Below are 14683 nucleotides of genomic sequence, written 5' to 3' on the forward strand. Positions count from 1 at the left end.
GTATGAGGATAGGTAAGACACCTAAAAATCTAGATAGCATTTGTTGCCATCTACACAGAGAAACTAAAGCAGATACCTTAAAAGCAACTGAGGCCAATAGGAGAAGGGGACCAGGAACTAGAGAAAAGGTGAGATCAAAAAGTATTAACCTAGAAGGTAAAGGAAATCAATGCCAGTCAACTCCCTGTACATCTATCCTTATCTCAACTAGCAAAAACCCTTGTTCCTTCCTGTTGGCAATAATGGTGCCGATAGGTTTCAGTTCTTACTGCACCCTTAAGCTTCTGTTTTCCAGCGTCACTGTCCCGCCTCCCAGAGTCACAGTCCTGCCTCAAGTCTCCCTTGAATCCTCTTTCTGCCCCAACCTCCAATCAGCATGAACCATAAGATCCTAACCAATCAGATCATGCTGAGTCCCACTGAGGGGTATTTAAGCCCCTGCCCCTCTCTCTCTCTCTCCCTCTCTTGGCTCTCTGCTCTCTCCCTCTCCCACCAGGCAATAAAGAATCTCTTGGCCAGATCACTCCTCTCCACGTGGTCACATTTTGGGCCCAAATTTCCTTACACTTCTTATTATGGCTTATACTCTCTCTTCAACAAAATTAGAGATAAGGGCAAAATAGTTTCTTCTGGGTAGCGAGGGGTAAGTGGGGGGAAGGGGGGGGAAATGACCCAAACATTGTATGCACATATGAATAAAAAAAAAAAGAACCTGTCCTTACCCCAGAGCTGCACAATTGGAACATGTATTTCATAAGACCCCCCGACAAAGTGATTTATACTTTTTAAAGTGATTTAATTTTTTTTTTCTGTGTGGGGATTGAACATAGGCCTCGGGTGTGCTCATAAATTAAATCTTAAATAGCATTAACAAAATGCAATTGGGATACAATAAACTACACATAGTTTTTTTGAGTTTTTTTTTTTTTTATTTTATTGTTTCACATACATTTTTAAAAAGAAGAAAAACGGAAGGTAATATAACTTTCCCAGATAATACATTTCGATGTCACATCTAAATTGACCACCAGAAAATACTGAACATTCTGCTTACATGTATGTATATGTGCTTGTGTTTAAACAGTGAAAAAATGCAGTAACATTGCAAACTCTGGAATTGTATTTAGCTAAAAGTTTCATATTGGTTTGGCTTAAATACAGTCCTTAAATTTATGTAATTTGGAATACTCACCAAAAACTGAGGAAAGAACTAAAAGAAATTGAGAGCTTGAGATATATAGCTCATTGGTAGAGTGCACCTAACATATCAGAGGCCCAGTTTGCTCCTCAGAACCACAAAAAAAAGAACAAAGAAGAAGAAAGGAGGAGGAAGAGAAGGAGGAGGAGGGAGAGGAGGAGAAGGAGGAAGAAGAGGAGAAGAAGGGAGAAAGATATTGTTAAAGAGTATGTATTTCTAGCTCTTAAACATCAATCCTGCCAGACACCAATGGCTCACACCTATAATCCTAGGTACTCAGAAAGCAGAGAGCAGGAAGACTGTGGTTCAAAGCCAGCCCATGGCCCCATGGCAAATAGTTCACATGTCCCTATCTGGAAAATATCCATCACAAAAAAGGGCTGCCAAGTAGTACAAGATGAAGGCCCTGAGTTCAAACCCCAGTACCGCAAAAAAAAAAAAAAATCAATCCTTCCAAACATAATAAAAAGAACTACTTCTTACACTGTTAGTTTCAAACAGGAAATTTCTAGCATCTTGCAATTCAACAATTTCTGTCATAGCAGAAAACTACATATGGGTGACAACCCATCAGTCGGGAACTCAGCTGATGATATCTTAAAATCAAGTTCTGGTCCAGGTCAAATAGTTACGTTAATACTTTAAACAAGTCAAAAACTAATTGAGAAGACACTATAAGCGACTCCTTAGAATGCAAATAAATTTTCTATTTCCATTACCTCCAAATACAAGGGAACAAGTGATTTTGTCCAGAAATTTGCAAGGGCATTTATACATTTCAAAAAGAAAATTACAGAAGGGCTGGCAGAGTCACTCAAGTTGGAGAGCACCTGCCTAACAAGCGTGAGGCCCTGAATTCAAATCCCAGTACCGCCAAAAAAAAAAAAAAAAGGAAATTAAAGGAGTCTTTACTCCCATTTTTGCATGGGAGCAGGAATATTTCACCTTTTCCCTTTTCTCCCAACTTTTATCCTATAATACTGAATTCCTTTCCTAATAAACTTTTTTTTTTTTAGGGGGTGGGGGGAGGAGGGGGCGGAGTGGGTGGTAAGGGAGGGGGTGGGGACAAGGGGGAGAAATGACCCAAGCCTTGTATGCACATATGAATAAAAAAAAAAATAAACAGTGCCTTCTAAGAAAAATAAATAAATAAATAAATAAATATTAACCATTAGAGTTAAGGGAAGTCACTGTTTTCCAGTAACAGAACTAATGAGCTCAGGGCTATCAGTCACCACTGCAGTGACATACTGGAACTGTAGACAGAACATTGGAACTTAGGTTAAGAAGAAATCCGAGACAGGAAGACAGTAAGGATGAATTTTTAAAAAATTTTTTCATCATATTCCTTCTTATATGTATTAAAACTCATACTGTACAATGAGTTCTGGGTTACAAAAGAGGATCCTAATAAACTTTACTGTTACTTTTACTAATAAACAAATAAATAATTAAAAATAAAAGGAAATTGTGTAGTATCAAAACAGACATGGCTCTGTTTTATAAAACACACTTCTGTATTAATAATTAAATCCCCAAGAGATTACATCTTTAGGCTACAGGTGTATAATCAGAAAGACTACATAAATGAAATCTTCATGATTCGAATTAGATCACTTTATAGTTACTTTATTTCCATTTTAACTGATTTCCAATCAGCAAAAGTACCTACCACTGATACCAAGATTTTTTTCATCCTCCAGCTTAACTGTTAAATAGTGAGCAATCCCTAACACTGAAATAAAAGAATTATGCCTGTAAATCCTATCTACACAGGAGGCAGAGATCAGGAGGATCGTGGTTCAAGCCAGCCCAGGCAAATAATTCATGAGAGCCTATCTTGAATAACTCCACCACAAAAAAAGGGTTGGTGGAGTGACTCAAAGTGTAGGTCCTGAGATCAAACCCCAGTACAGCAAAAAAAAAAAAAAAAAAAAAAGCATGATTTAAAGAAATCTCTTATGATCACTTTTGAATGTTCAGTTTTTTTTAGTAATGGGACAAAAGTCACTTCTAAATTTATATGCTGTATAAGTTTAGAATCTCATGTGCAATAAGATATGTTCCAAGAACAATGAGATATTTTCTAATAGTAATTTTTTGAGACTACCTTAACATACTCCAAAATGAAGACTCTATTTCAAACTTCTTAGATGTAACTCTTTATATATGTCTCCAACAAATGCCTATGCTGTTTGTGTACTGGCTGAATATAACTAAAACATGTCTTAATGACATTCATCTCATGAACGGAGGTTCCCATAACCATGTTATACGTAAGTCAACGGAACTCACTTATCCCCTCATACGTCATGGTCCATTACAGCCTATCAAAGCCAGGAACCAGGAACTCACGCCTGTAATCCTAGTTACTTGGGAGGCTGAGATTGGGAAGATCACGGTTCAAGGCCAGTTCAGATTAATGGTTTGTGAGACCCCCATCTCCAAACTAGGAGCAAAATGAGGAGGCATGGCTCAAGCAGTAGACCACCTACTTTGCAAGTGCAAAACCCTAAGTTCAAACTACAGCTCCACAAAAAAAAATAATAATAATAATAAAGAAAATAGTATATTAAATAATCTAAACATCATAATGAAAGAAATAAAAAGTTTGCTTTTCTCAAAAAGGAAAAATGTAAGTTTCACAAGCATTGTTATTATACAAAGACATATCATTTGCATATTTACTAATACAAATTGGATTATATATTGAGCAAAAAGAGACAGAAATACACTTTTAGAAAGCAGCCCCATTTCTCCATCCTCTCCTCACAGGGATTGGTCCATAGCAAGCATAAATGAGATGTCAGTCTTCCGGGAAGGTCCCTCTCTTGCATTCAGTTCCCACATCCCTCTGAAGATAAGCATCTTACAAGACCATGCATATAACAGTGCTTAAAAATAAGTCTTTTCAATGACATGCCAAAATAAGAGCCGATTATTTCATTTGGTACTCAACTGAAGAATTATTTGTTCCTATGCTTCAGGTAAAACTAGCTATGCTTGATTTAATGAAAAATTGTTTATCCATATTGACAATTTTTGGACTATAAGACAAAGTTTTTAAAGATAAAACACCTACAGCAACTTATATGTAAGTACATTCTATGAGGAAAAAGTAAACAGAACTGGAATTAATGGAAGACAGAAATTTACTATCCTTAAAATGGATAATTTCAAACTGAAACATATAGTAGTAGAATTAAAAATGAACTGGATTGGTTCAATAGCAGAATGGAGTTGATGAAGACTCAACTGAACTCAATCCATAAACAAAAGAGTAAAAAAAGACAAAAAAAAAAAAAATCAAAAGATTAACACTGGAATCCCAGAAAAGGAAGAATTATGAGAGAAAAATCTTTTTAAAATGTAATTATCAAAAACTTCCCAAATTTGATAAAAGACAAAAGTTAGAGATTGAAGAATATCAGTGAACCACAAACAGAATAAACCCAAAGAAAAAACATGCTAGAACATATCACATCAAACAGCTGAAAACAAAAGATGTTAACAGAAAGGAAAAAAAAAAACCCTCTTGAAAGCAGGTGGAGGAAAACAATCCAATTTCAAACAAGGAATGATAATATAAATTTCCAATGATTCCTTATAAGAAATCATAGAAAGAAAACAGTGGAAAAACATCTTTAAGTTGCTGGAAGAAAAGAAATGTCAGTACAGAATTACACATCCAGCAAATATATCCTTCAGGACTGAAAGTGAAATAAATTCTCAGATTAAGGAAAATTAGGAGAATTCACTTCCAGCAAACCTGCTCTACAGGAAATGCTAAAGTAAATTCACTAGGATGATGAGAAATAACACAGAGAGGAAAATCAGGATCTATACAAAGAAATAAAGAGCATGAGGAGTGGTATGTGGTTAAATATAAAAGATTTTTAAAACAGAGACACATATGAATTGGGAAAATAAGCAGATGAAAAAAGATGTATCACACAAATGGTAAGTTACTTACCTAAGCACTTCCTGGGCTGGAGGTGTGGCTCAGTGATGGAACACTAGACTAGCAAAGGTGAGGCCCTAGGTTTGAATACTACCAACACACATACACACAAGTACTTCCTTAGAAACCTTTCTCGAAGTGGCTGGAATGGCCATTTTTATATAGATAAAATAAACTTCAACACAAAGAGTATTACCAGAGATACTACGAGACGTTAATAACAATGAAAGGAAAGATTCATCAAGACATAACATCTACAAATATATATTTATTTGCCTATAAGCAGAACTTCAAAATACAAGAAATAAAAATTGGCAAAATTAAAGAAAAAAAATAATTCCATAATTAGAGTGAAAGATTTTAATACTCTTCTCACCAGCCCAGTAACTGATATCTCAACTAGAAGAGTTGAGGAATAGCTCAGGAGCAGAGCTTGCTTCAGATACAAGAGGACCTAGATTCAACTCCCAGCCCAGCAAAAAAAAAAAAAACCAGAAATCCTCACGTAAGATCTCAACTAGACAAAAACCAATAAGGATATAGAAGATTTAACTAATAATATCAAAAACCCTTGATAAAATTAACATTTACAGAATGCCCTGCACAACACACCTTGTGTTCATATGCATATGGTACATTCACCAAGACAGACATAGGTTAGGCCATAAATAACATCAAATTTTAATGGCCCAATCTCATATAAAGTATATCTTCTGATCACATGGGATTAAATTAGAAATCAACAAGAAAAAGATACCTATGAAAACACCAAATATACTGACAACACAATTAAGTCACAGGTAAAAAGAAATTCAGAGTAATTAGAAGGAAGAAATAAGGAAGACAGGAACAAAAAATCAATGAAACAGAAATAGACAACAGAAAAAAATTAACCAAATCAAAGCTTGTTCCTTGAAGAGATAAAGAGATTTAAAAAAAAAAAAAAAACAACAAAAACAAAAACCTGACAAACCTGTAGATAGACTAACGAAGAAAAAAAAAAAAAGAAAACCGATTTCAGCCAGTGGAGGTGGCGCATGCCAGTAATCAATGAGGCAAAGAGGATGAGGCAGGAAGACCAGGAGTTCGAGCCAGTCTGGGCTACAAAATAAAGAAAAGAAAAACTCAGGAAACAAAAAAAAAAAAAAAAAACTGATTTCACCACAGACCCTATAAACATTAAAAGAACAACTTTATGCCAGCAAGTTTGACAATTTAGAAAGGAAGGATTTTTTTGAAAAACTGACACAAGAAACAAAATCTCTATGTATTAAAGAAATTGAATTTATCAAAGATCTTCCCAAAAAAAACAGGCACAGATTTCATTGGCAAATTCTATTAAGCGCTCAAAGAAGAACATCGTCAATATTAAAGTAATTTTTCAAAATGTTAGAGGAAAGGATCACTTCCTGTGACAGACAACCTCTAAGTTGATCCCACCCCTTCTGATATATGTCCTTCTAAAAAACAGAATATGACAAAAGAAAGGGAGGCCACTTCCAAGATTAGGCAGTGGCCTCCATCCTGGGGACTTGCCCTGGAGAAAGCCAGCTGCAATATCTTGAGGTGACTCAGTGGAGAGAAAACAGCAGATCTTCCCAGACCTGCCAATAATCCACAAAAGTAAGTTTGAAATCTGATCCTTCCCCAGTCTAACTAGGAGATAACTACAGCGTCAGTAAACTGAGAAAAAGTATCTTTGAAAAACCTACAACTGGCTGGTAGAATGGCTCAAGTGGTAGAGCACCTGCCCAGCAAGCATGAATTCAAACCTCAGTACCACCAAAAGCAAAACAAACAAACAATTAAAAAAAAAAAAAACAGTCCCACAAAAGAAAGACATACAACTCATATCATACTTAGTGGTAAAACAGCCAATTTCATCCCCCCAAAGACCAAGAACAAAAGAATGCCCATTTTTACCTCTTCTATTCTGCATAGAGTTTCTAGTACTGCATTAAGACTAGCCAGGCACCAGTGGCTCATGCTTATAATCATCCCTACTCAGGAGGCAGAGATCAGGAGGATCACAATTTGAAGCAAGTCCCAGGCAAATAGTTCACCAGACCCTATCTTAAAAATACCCAACGCAAAAAGGACTGGTGGAGTGGCTCAAGCAGTAGAATACCTGCCTGACAAGCATGAGGCTCTGAGTTCAACCCCCCAGTACCATCAAAAAAAAAAAGACTGAATGAAGAATGGTTGTAATGGAAGAAGTAAACATGCTGGGATTATTTTACATAGAAAATTCAAGGGACTCTCAAGCCACCTACCATAATAAAATGAATCTACCAAGATTGTCATATGTAAAATTAATATATGAAAATCAACTGTATTCTTACAATATTAGTAGCAAATGACTAAAAAGTGAATTTTTTAAATACCAAAAAAACAAAAAATACACATTACATAGGAATAAATGAACTAAATGAACATCCAAGACCTCTTCACTGAAAACTACAAAACATTGCTGATTGAAATGAAAAACCTAAGTAAATGGGAAGACATATCATGTTGGTAGATTCAGAATAGTCAAAATATTCAGAATTTTGGGAGGGGAGGGAAAGGAAAGGAGGAGTTTATCCTATTGATATAGTCACACATACACAGAGATATGCATGTGCACTGAAAAATTATATTATTAAACATATAGAAGCAGTCAAAATTTCCTTTAAGATATAGCTGATTTAGGGCCTGGAAGTGTAGCTTATAGCTCACTGGTAGAGCAATGGCCTGCCATGTGCCAGGCCCTACATTCAATCCCCAACACCACAAAAAAAAAAAAAAAAAAGATAACTGATTTAATCAAGGCATTTTCAAAAGATACCTTCTAGTCATCAAAAAAGAATTACATACACTCATGTTCTAACATAATAAATTATCCAAGATACAATGTTAAATAAATAAACTAAGCTGCATGCAGTTTATGGGATTATTCATACAGCATAACCCCATTTGTGTTTCATCTAAAAAAAAGTTCATACGCATAGAAATTGTTAGCAGTGATTATATTTGGTTGGCTAGTACCCTTTAAATGTACTTGAAATCTCTATTGTTGCAAATATTTTACTTTTCACAAAAAATTATGCAACACAACTGATAACCATCACTCTTAATAATCACAATATATAATCATAGTACATGCCCCCTGAAAAAATTAGCTGTTGTGCCAAGCATAACATGCCAAGCACCTCTACAAAAAAAAACTTGAGTGCTGGGTGTAGCACAATGGAAGGACAGGTGCTTAGCATACTCGAGGACCTGAGCTCAATCCCCAGAACCAAAAACAAAAGAGAACCTGGTACATATAACTCTTCTCTGTGAGATATTTTATTAATTAATACACTTAAGCCACATGTCTCAGTAATTTCTAGTCTGGTACATACTAACTTCAGTTTCCATTCTAATTTCAAATAATATAAATCCAAAATACATAAAATAAACAGGAAACACAATCTATTTCCCAAGAAGCAATCACAAGCACTAAACTTTTGCATTTAGTTGCAGCACATTACCTAACTTGCTTTTTCTAACTAGTCTCCAAAAGGAATCAAGTATCAGATATATTTATGATAAGATATTCAGAGTCTGAAGAACACAGAAAGAAGCACCTGTTGCAGTGTATTATAATATTTTGGAGCTAAGAAGTGTGTCTGAGTTACGGAAGAGCAGGAATGTTGTGTATTTCTTGTTCATCTGTTTAAGACAAGGTCTCACAATGCTGCCCGGCTGGCCTGGAACTCTCAATCCTGCCTCAGTCTCCTGAGCGCTGGGATTACAGATGCCTGGCTAAGAGCAACAACGTTTTGTCTTCAAAATTTTGCTTAGCAATGTCAACTTAAGAAATTCACTCAGGGGCTTAAGTGGGTAGAGCACTTGCCTAGTATGCAGCAGGCCCTGGTTTCAGCTCCAGGTTCGGATGTGGGGAAGCGAGGACAAAAAAAAAAAAAAGAGTTAAGAATTTGTATTTTTAAACCCACATCTTACTAATAATTTTTAACATACCAATTAGGTACTTATTTAATGGCAATCTTAGCACTTTGGGAAAGTAAAGTAGTATTAAACTCAGCAAATTCCTGTTCTATTTTTTAAAAAAAGGAATCACACATAGGACGGACTGGGTATGTAGCTTAGTGGTAGAGTGCTTGCCTAGCTGGTGTTCAGTCACCAGCACAGAAAAAAAAATTATATATAAATTATTTTCATCTAATTACAAAAAATTATTTCTTTTCTCAAAAATGCTTCTATAACATAAAACTAGGAAAGTAGACATAATTGAAATGAAATTATTTCAAAACAAAATTAAAGCTGGAGGCGTAGCTCAGTGAGAGTGCTTGCCTACAGCATGCTCAAGGGGCTGGGTTGTATCCCCAGCACTGCAAAATTGAAAAGGAAAGTAAGGCAAATGTTAAAATTATATTGCTATGCCAAAAACATAAAAATAGACCTTCAAATGGTCCTCATGTATGCTCCAATAGGTCTCAAAAATACAGCACTTGGCATGGTGCACTTCACCAATCCTACCACTTTTTTATGTTTTCTCCCCCATACCTTCTATTTCAAATCCACTCCAGTCCAGAAGCAATAAAGGGGACCAAATAAAACGACATATTTTAATAACATATGAATCAGTACTAAAATCTAACGCTTTGTTTAGAAACAAATTAGTTATTGCCAGAAAGAAAATACAGTAGAATTACTTATGAAAAACTTATATGTAACATTGATAGATTTCAGGACATTGATATATTTTTTTAGGACATTGATATTTTTAATGGAATGAATTGTTTGTAAGTAAATCAGAGTCCATGCTAGATGCAATTTGCCTCAGTTACCTGAAATTAGAATAGCAGGCTCATTAAATATACATAAGTCAGTGATGCAGAGTCACTGCACCATATTGATGGAGCCCTCATTAATTTTCAATGATGTAGCGATCATATTTGTGCTCTAAAAAAACTGAGTGACATATGCAATCTCTTGTCTTCATCTCAGAATTGTTTGTCTTACATATTCCAACTTGGTAAATGAAAACCTAACACTCCAAAACATTTATAATGAGACCCCTTAAATTTCATATTTTGTCAGAGAATTCATATATTTGTACAAATATATACATGTATATAATGTACATTTCTTTATATACAATATGAAAAATAAAAATACTACAAAGTATACTCCAAATCATTTCCTCTCATAGATAATACAATTTATTTAAGCTTCCTAATTGAAATCTAATTATAATTATAAAATAAGTACTCCGACACTGCTTGTATATCATCCACCAAAAATAAAGATGTGACAAAAACCAGGATTAACCAAAAACATCATAACTGAATATTTAAAATTTTGATCTCTTTTCTTTTAAAGCTGCATCATAGAAATAAAAAGAGAAAATTTTTCTAATTGATTAAACTGACTTTGATCATATTCTAGTATTTCATTTTATACCTAAAAACATGTGAGTTGCATCCTTAATTTTACTTTGCAAAGGTATTATCAAAATTTAATTGGATAATTCCTAACTGGAATTGACAAAAAAAAAAAAAGGAGAGAGAGAGAATGGAGTTAGGCTTTAGTTTCCCCCATCTGTTAAAAAAGGAAGGCAGGTGTGGGTTAAGACAAGAAAGATGATTGCTGAACAATTAACTGGGTCTTCTATCAATCCTTTTGATAATACAAATAACACTTAGTAGCTATTTGTTCATTTCTACAAACTTCCTAAACTTGAGAGTTAAATCAGACTTGGCTAAAGGAGCTAATACTTGGATCTTTCCTCTTCGGTGGCTGATTTGGACAAAATCATTTATGCATTTGGAACCATCCAAACATTTTGTTCCCTTGATGCTAACCTTGCAACTTTCATCAGTTTAAGATGTGCCCACCAAAATGATTTCATTCCCCAAGGACCCGTTTCCTAAATCAGATTATCTACAATTAGATTGCAAGAATTCAAATTTTTGTTTATTTTTAGCAAGTATTACTTTTTTTAACAAATACATTATTTAACAAATAACATGGGGGGGAGGTGACCCCAACAATATATACACATGAATACATGTAAAAACGATAAAATTTTAAAAATAACACAAAGCCTACTTTCAAACCTTAATTACAAAAAATATTTTTACAAATCTAAACTTTCCTTGTCTATCTTGTTTAAAAAAAAAAAAAAAAGCCTCCAAAGAGCTAAAATCCCATCTGCAGATCTGCAGTGTCTGCCACATTCATTGTTGTATCCCCAGCAGAGGATTTTCAAGACTCTTATCATCAAGCTAGTTAATATTAAATATAAACTGTTCCCTCTAAAAGATCTCCAGTAATAAAAGAGGAGGCCAGTAACAAATTTTCACTTTAATTCAGCATCACAGATGACTCTGAGTATAAGGCAAGCTTAGGAATCAATGGCCTGGAAAATTTATTTATGAAGTATATGAGGAAAAACTACAAATTTATATTAATTGCTAAACAGCAACAACTAATAAATCACTGTTGAGCCTTACTTTTTTTCATTGAAAATGAGCTTACCATATTTGAAGTGTGAAGAAAAACATTAAAATCCATTCAGTTATTCTCATTCTATATCCGATATCAGTGACTAGTTGCTAAGTAACTAGGAAGTAAATTGCCTCCCCCAAAAAATTCCTGAAACTTAATGCAAAAGACTATTTTTGCATGTAAAATACTGGAAATAATTCTTTAAAGTTAAAAATGTTTACTCTTAAATTTATTTGAATTCTTAATGTATTTGAACTGTACCTCAAGAAAATTTGTTTTTATTTGTACCTGTATTCCTAAAGGAAACTAACATGCTATTGCAAAGGTTCTTGCAGAATAATATAATTTGCAAATAATCTCCAAAGTCTAACAATTAGTTTCACACTAACTTTTTGAATATTGGGACACAAATTTGATAATGTAACTTCCTATAAAAGATAGCCTAGGCTCACGCTTGTAATCCTAGCTACCTGGAAGGCTGAGATTGGAAGGATCAAGGTTCAAGGTCAGCCCAAGCAAACAGTTCTTGAGACCACATTTCCAAAATAACCAGAGCAAAATGGACTGGAGGTGTGGCTCCAGTGGAAGATATCTGCTATGCAAGCATGAAGCCCTGAGTTCAAACCTCATTTCCACCAAAAAAAAAAAAAAAAAAAAAAAAAAATTATCCTAAAGGCTGTCCATGAAGCCAAAGAGTTTACCAAACTTTCTGATACCTGTAGGTAGCACCTTAGAAAGTTTCCTCCAGCAGGGCACTGTGGCCCTGTAATCCCAGCACTCCACAGATGAGGCAGGAAGACCACAAGTTTAAGGCCAGCTAGGGCTCTATAGCTAGTTTGAGACCAGTCTCACTTACATGCATGATCCTGTCTCAGAAAAACAAAAAAAAAAGTAATGCTGGAGATGTAGCTCAGTGATAAAGCACTTACCCAGCATATGTGAGGCTCTTGGTCCTACCTCTGAACTGAAAAAAAAAAAGGTTCTTCCAAAACAAAACAGAAAGCTATATATACAGTTATGTGTCCATTAATGAAAGAGATACTTCTAAGAAAGGTGTTGTTACAGGTAAACATTAGAGTGCACTTATCAAAGTCTAGATGGTATGGGTCAATCACCAGAAATGGTCTCTTGATGCAAACAAGACACACCAAATACAAGATATATGAAGCTGTTGTTGTCCTAACAGGTTACTGTTTTACAATAAACTTTTTTTATATAAGGAGAAGACATATACTCTAGGGTCTAGTGTGGTGGTGCATACCAATAATCCCAGCTACCCAGGAGGCTGAGTAGAAGGATCAAGGCCCAAGGCCAGCCAAGGCAAAAATGCAAGACTCTATCTACCAGGAATGGAGGGAGGGTGGAATAAAGGAGAATGATGGAGGGGGTGAATCCAACTATGATATATTGTAAGAACCTTTATAAATGTCACAATGTACCCTCAGTACAATAACATAATTTAAAAAAAAAAAAAAAAAAAAAAAAGCTCAATCTACTTGCACATAGAAGAGAGGGCATAGCCAAAAGGGACCATCTACAAGCCAGGAAAAGAGGCCTCATCAGAAATCAACCCTGTGCTTGGCGTTGGTGGCTCACTCCTGTAATCCTAGCTACTCAGAAGGCAGAGAGCAGGAGGATCACAGTTTGAAGCCAGCAGGGCAAATGTTCTCAAGACCCTCTCTAGAAAAAAACCATCACAAAAAAGGGTTGGCAGAGTGGCTCAAGGTGTAGGCCCTGAGTTCAAATCCTAGTACCACAAAAAAAACCAACCCGGCTGGCACCTTGACCTTGGCCTTCCAGTCTCCACAACTGTGAAAAAGCAAACCTCTGTATGCTTTTGTTGTTTAGGCCACCCAGGCTGTAGTATTTTGTTATGGTAACTGAGCTAAGATACCACAGCGCCCCTTCTGAGAGCCACCCTGGGAGTCTCTGTTTATTTTGCTTCTTCTTATCTTTGAGTTCCTGGGTCACATTCCAGATAAATGGCATAAGGCATGGCAGGTATCAGGCCCCTGCTTTAAAAAAATTTTTTTTAATGCCTGAAATCCAAGCACTCAGGCAGAGACAGGAGGATTGTAAATCTGAGGCCATTTGGGCTACATTAATGAAACCCTTCCCTCAAAATAATAAAAATAAAAAATAAAAGCAAATGTCAACTCTTTATGGTTAAAAAAAAAAAGAATTGGAGAGGACATAACCAATAGGAGTAACTGTTGACAATGCTGTTGTAAAGACAAGTTATCGTCATAGAGAAAACCACCTACCAAGAACACAGAAGACAACGTTAATGAGGGTTAACAGTGAATCCCACAGACAGCTTGCCTGCTAAGGGAACCTTATTGTATGAACATAACATTCTCACCCACCATCCCTCTCTGAGTTCCTTTGCACATCTGTTCTCAGTGTAGGATGGTGATATTTCAATATGCTAGATAATGAGAGAAAATTATGTTTTCCTACTGGGAAACATACATAGATTAAATAATTAAAAGTTAGGTTGGAAATCTGAACAAATCATAGAACCCTTCATTCTTAACAGGAGGATATGAAAATGAATCAAATAAAATGATACCTACCACTTTACAAAAGTCTTTTTTTTTTTTTCATTTTTCTTTTATTATTCATATGTGCATACAAGGCTTGGTTCATTTCTCCCCCCTGCCCCCACCCCCTCCCTACAAAAGTCTTAAATAATTAAAATACTTAGTGATTTTTTTTCAAAGCATGTTCCTGACTTAAAATAATTTTTATGTCCAATTTTAACAACTACTTTGCTTTGGATATTTGTTAATCCAGTTAAGCTAATTTGTTACTGCTCATGTTAACCTTATATCCCTGCCCATTGTGTTTGATTCTAATTTCATTCACTTTTGGGGTAGGTGAATGGTTGCTATAGTTATAATCATTAAAAATAAACAAACATACACAAAGACTCTAATCTAAAAAATAAACTAAAAGCAAAAAAGCTGGGGGTGTGGTTCAGGTGTAGAATGCTTGACAAGGGGAAGGCCCTGAGTTTAATCCCT

At 35.2% G+C, this 14683-nt stretch overlaps 1 protein-coding gene and 1 pseudogene across 7 annotated transcripts in view; both read right to left on the reverse strand.

Moving 5' to 3' along the window:
• Mnat1 (MNAT1 component of CDK activating kinase) overlaps positions 1-14683 on the reverse strand; it is a 208452-nt gene that overhangs the window by 185936 nt on the left and 7833 nt on the right. The gene's annotated exons all lie outside the window — the stretch shown is intronic.
• LOC141421810 (small nucleolar RNA SNORA40) lies at positions 2540-2646 on the reverse strand (annotated as a pseudogene).

The sequence above is a fragment of the Castor canadensis genome, chromosome 3 (assembly GCF_047511655.1).
Source record: "Castor canadensis chromosome 3, mCasCan1.hap1v2, whole genome shotgun sequence".
NCBI classification, from domain to species: Eukaryota; Metazoa; Chordata; class Mammalia; order Rodentia; family Castoridae; genus Castor; species Castor canadensis.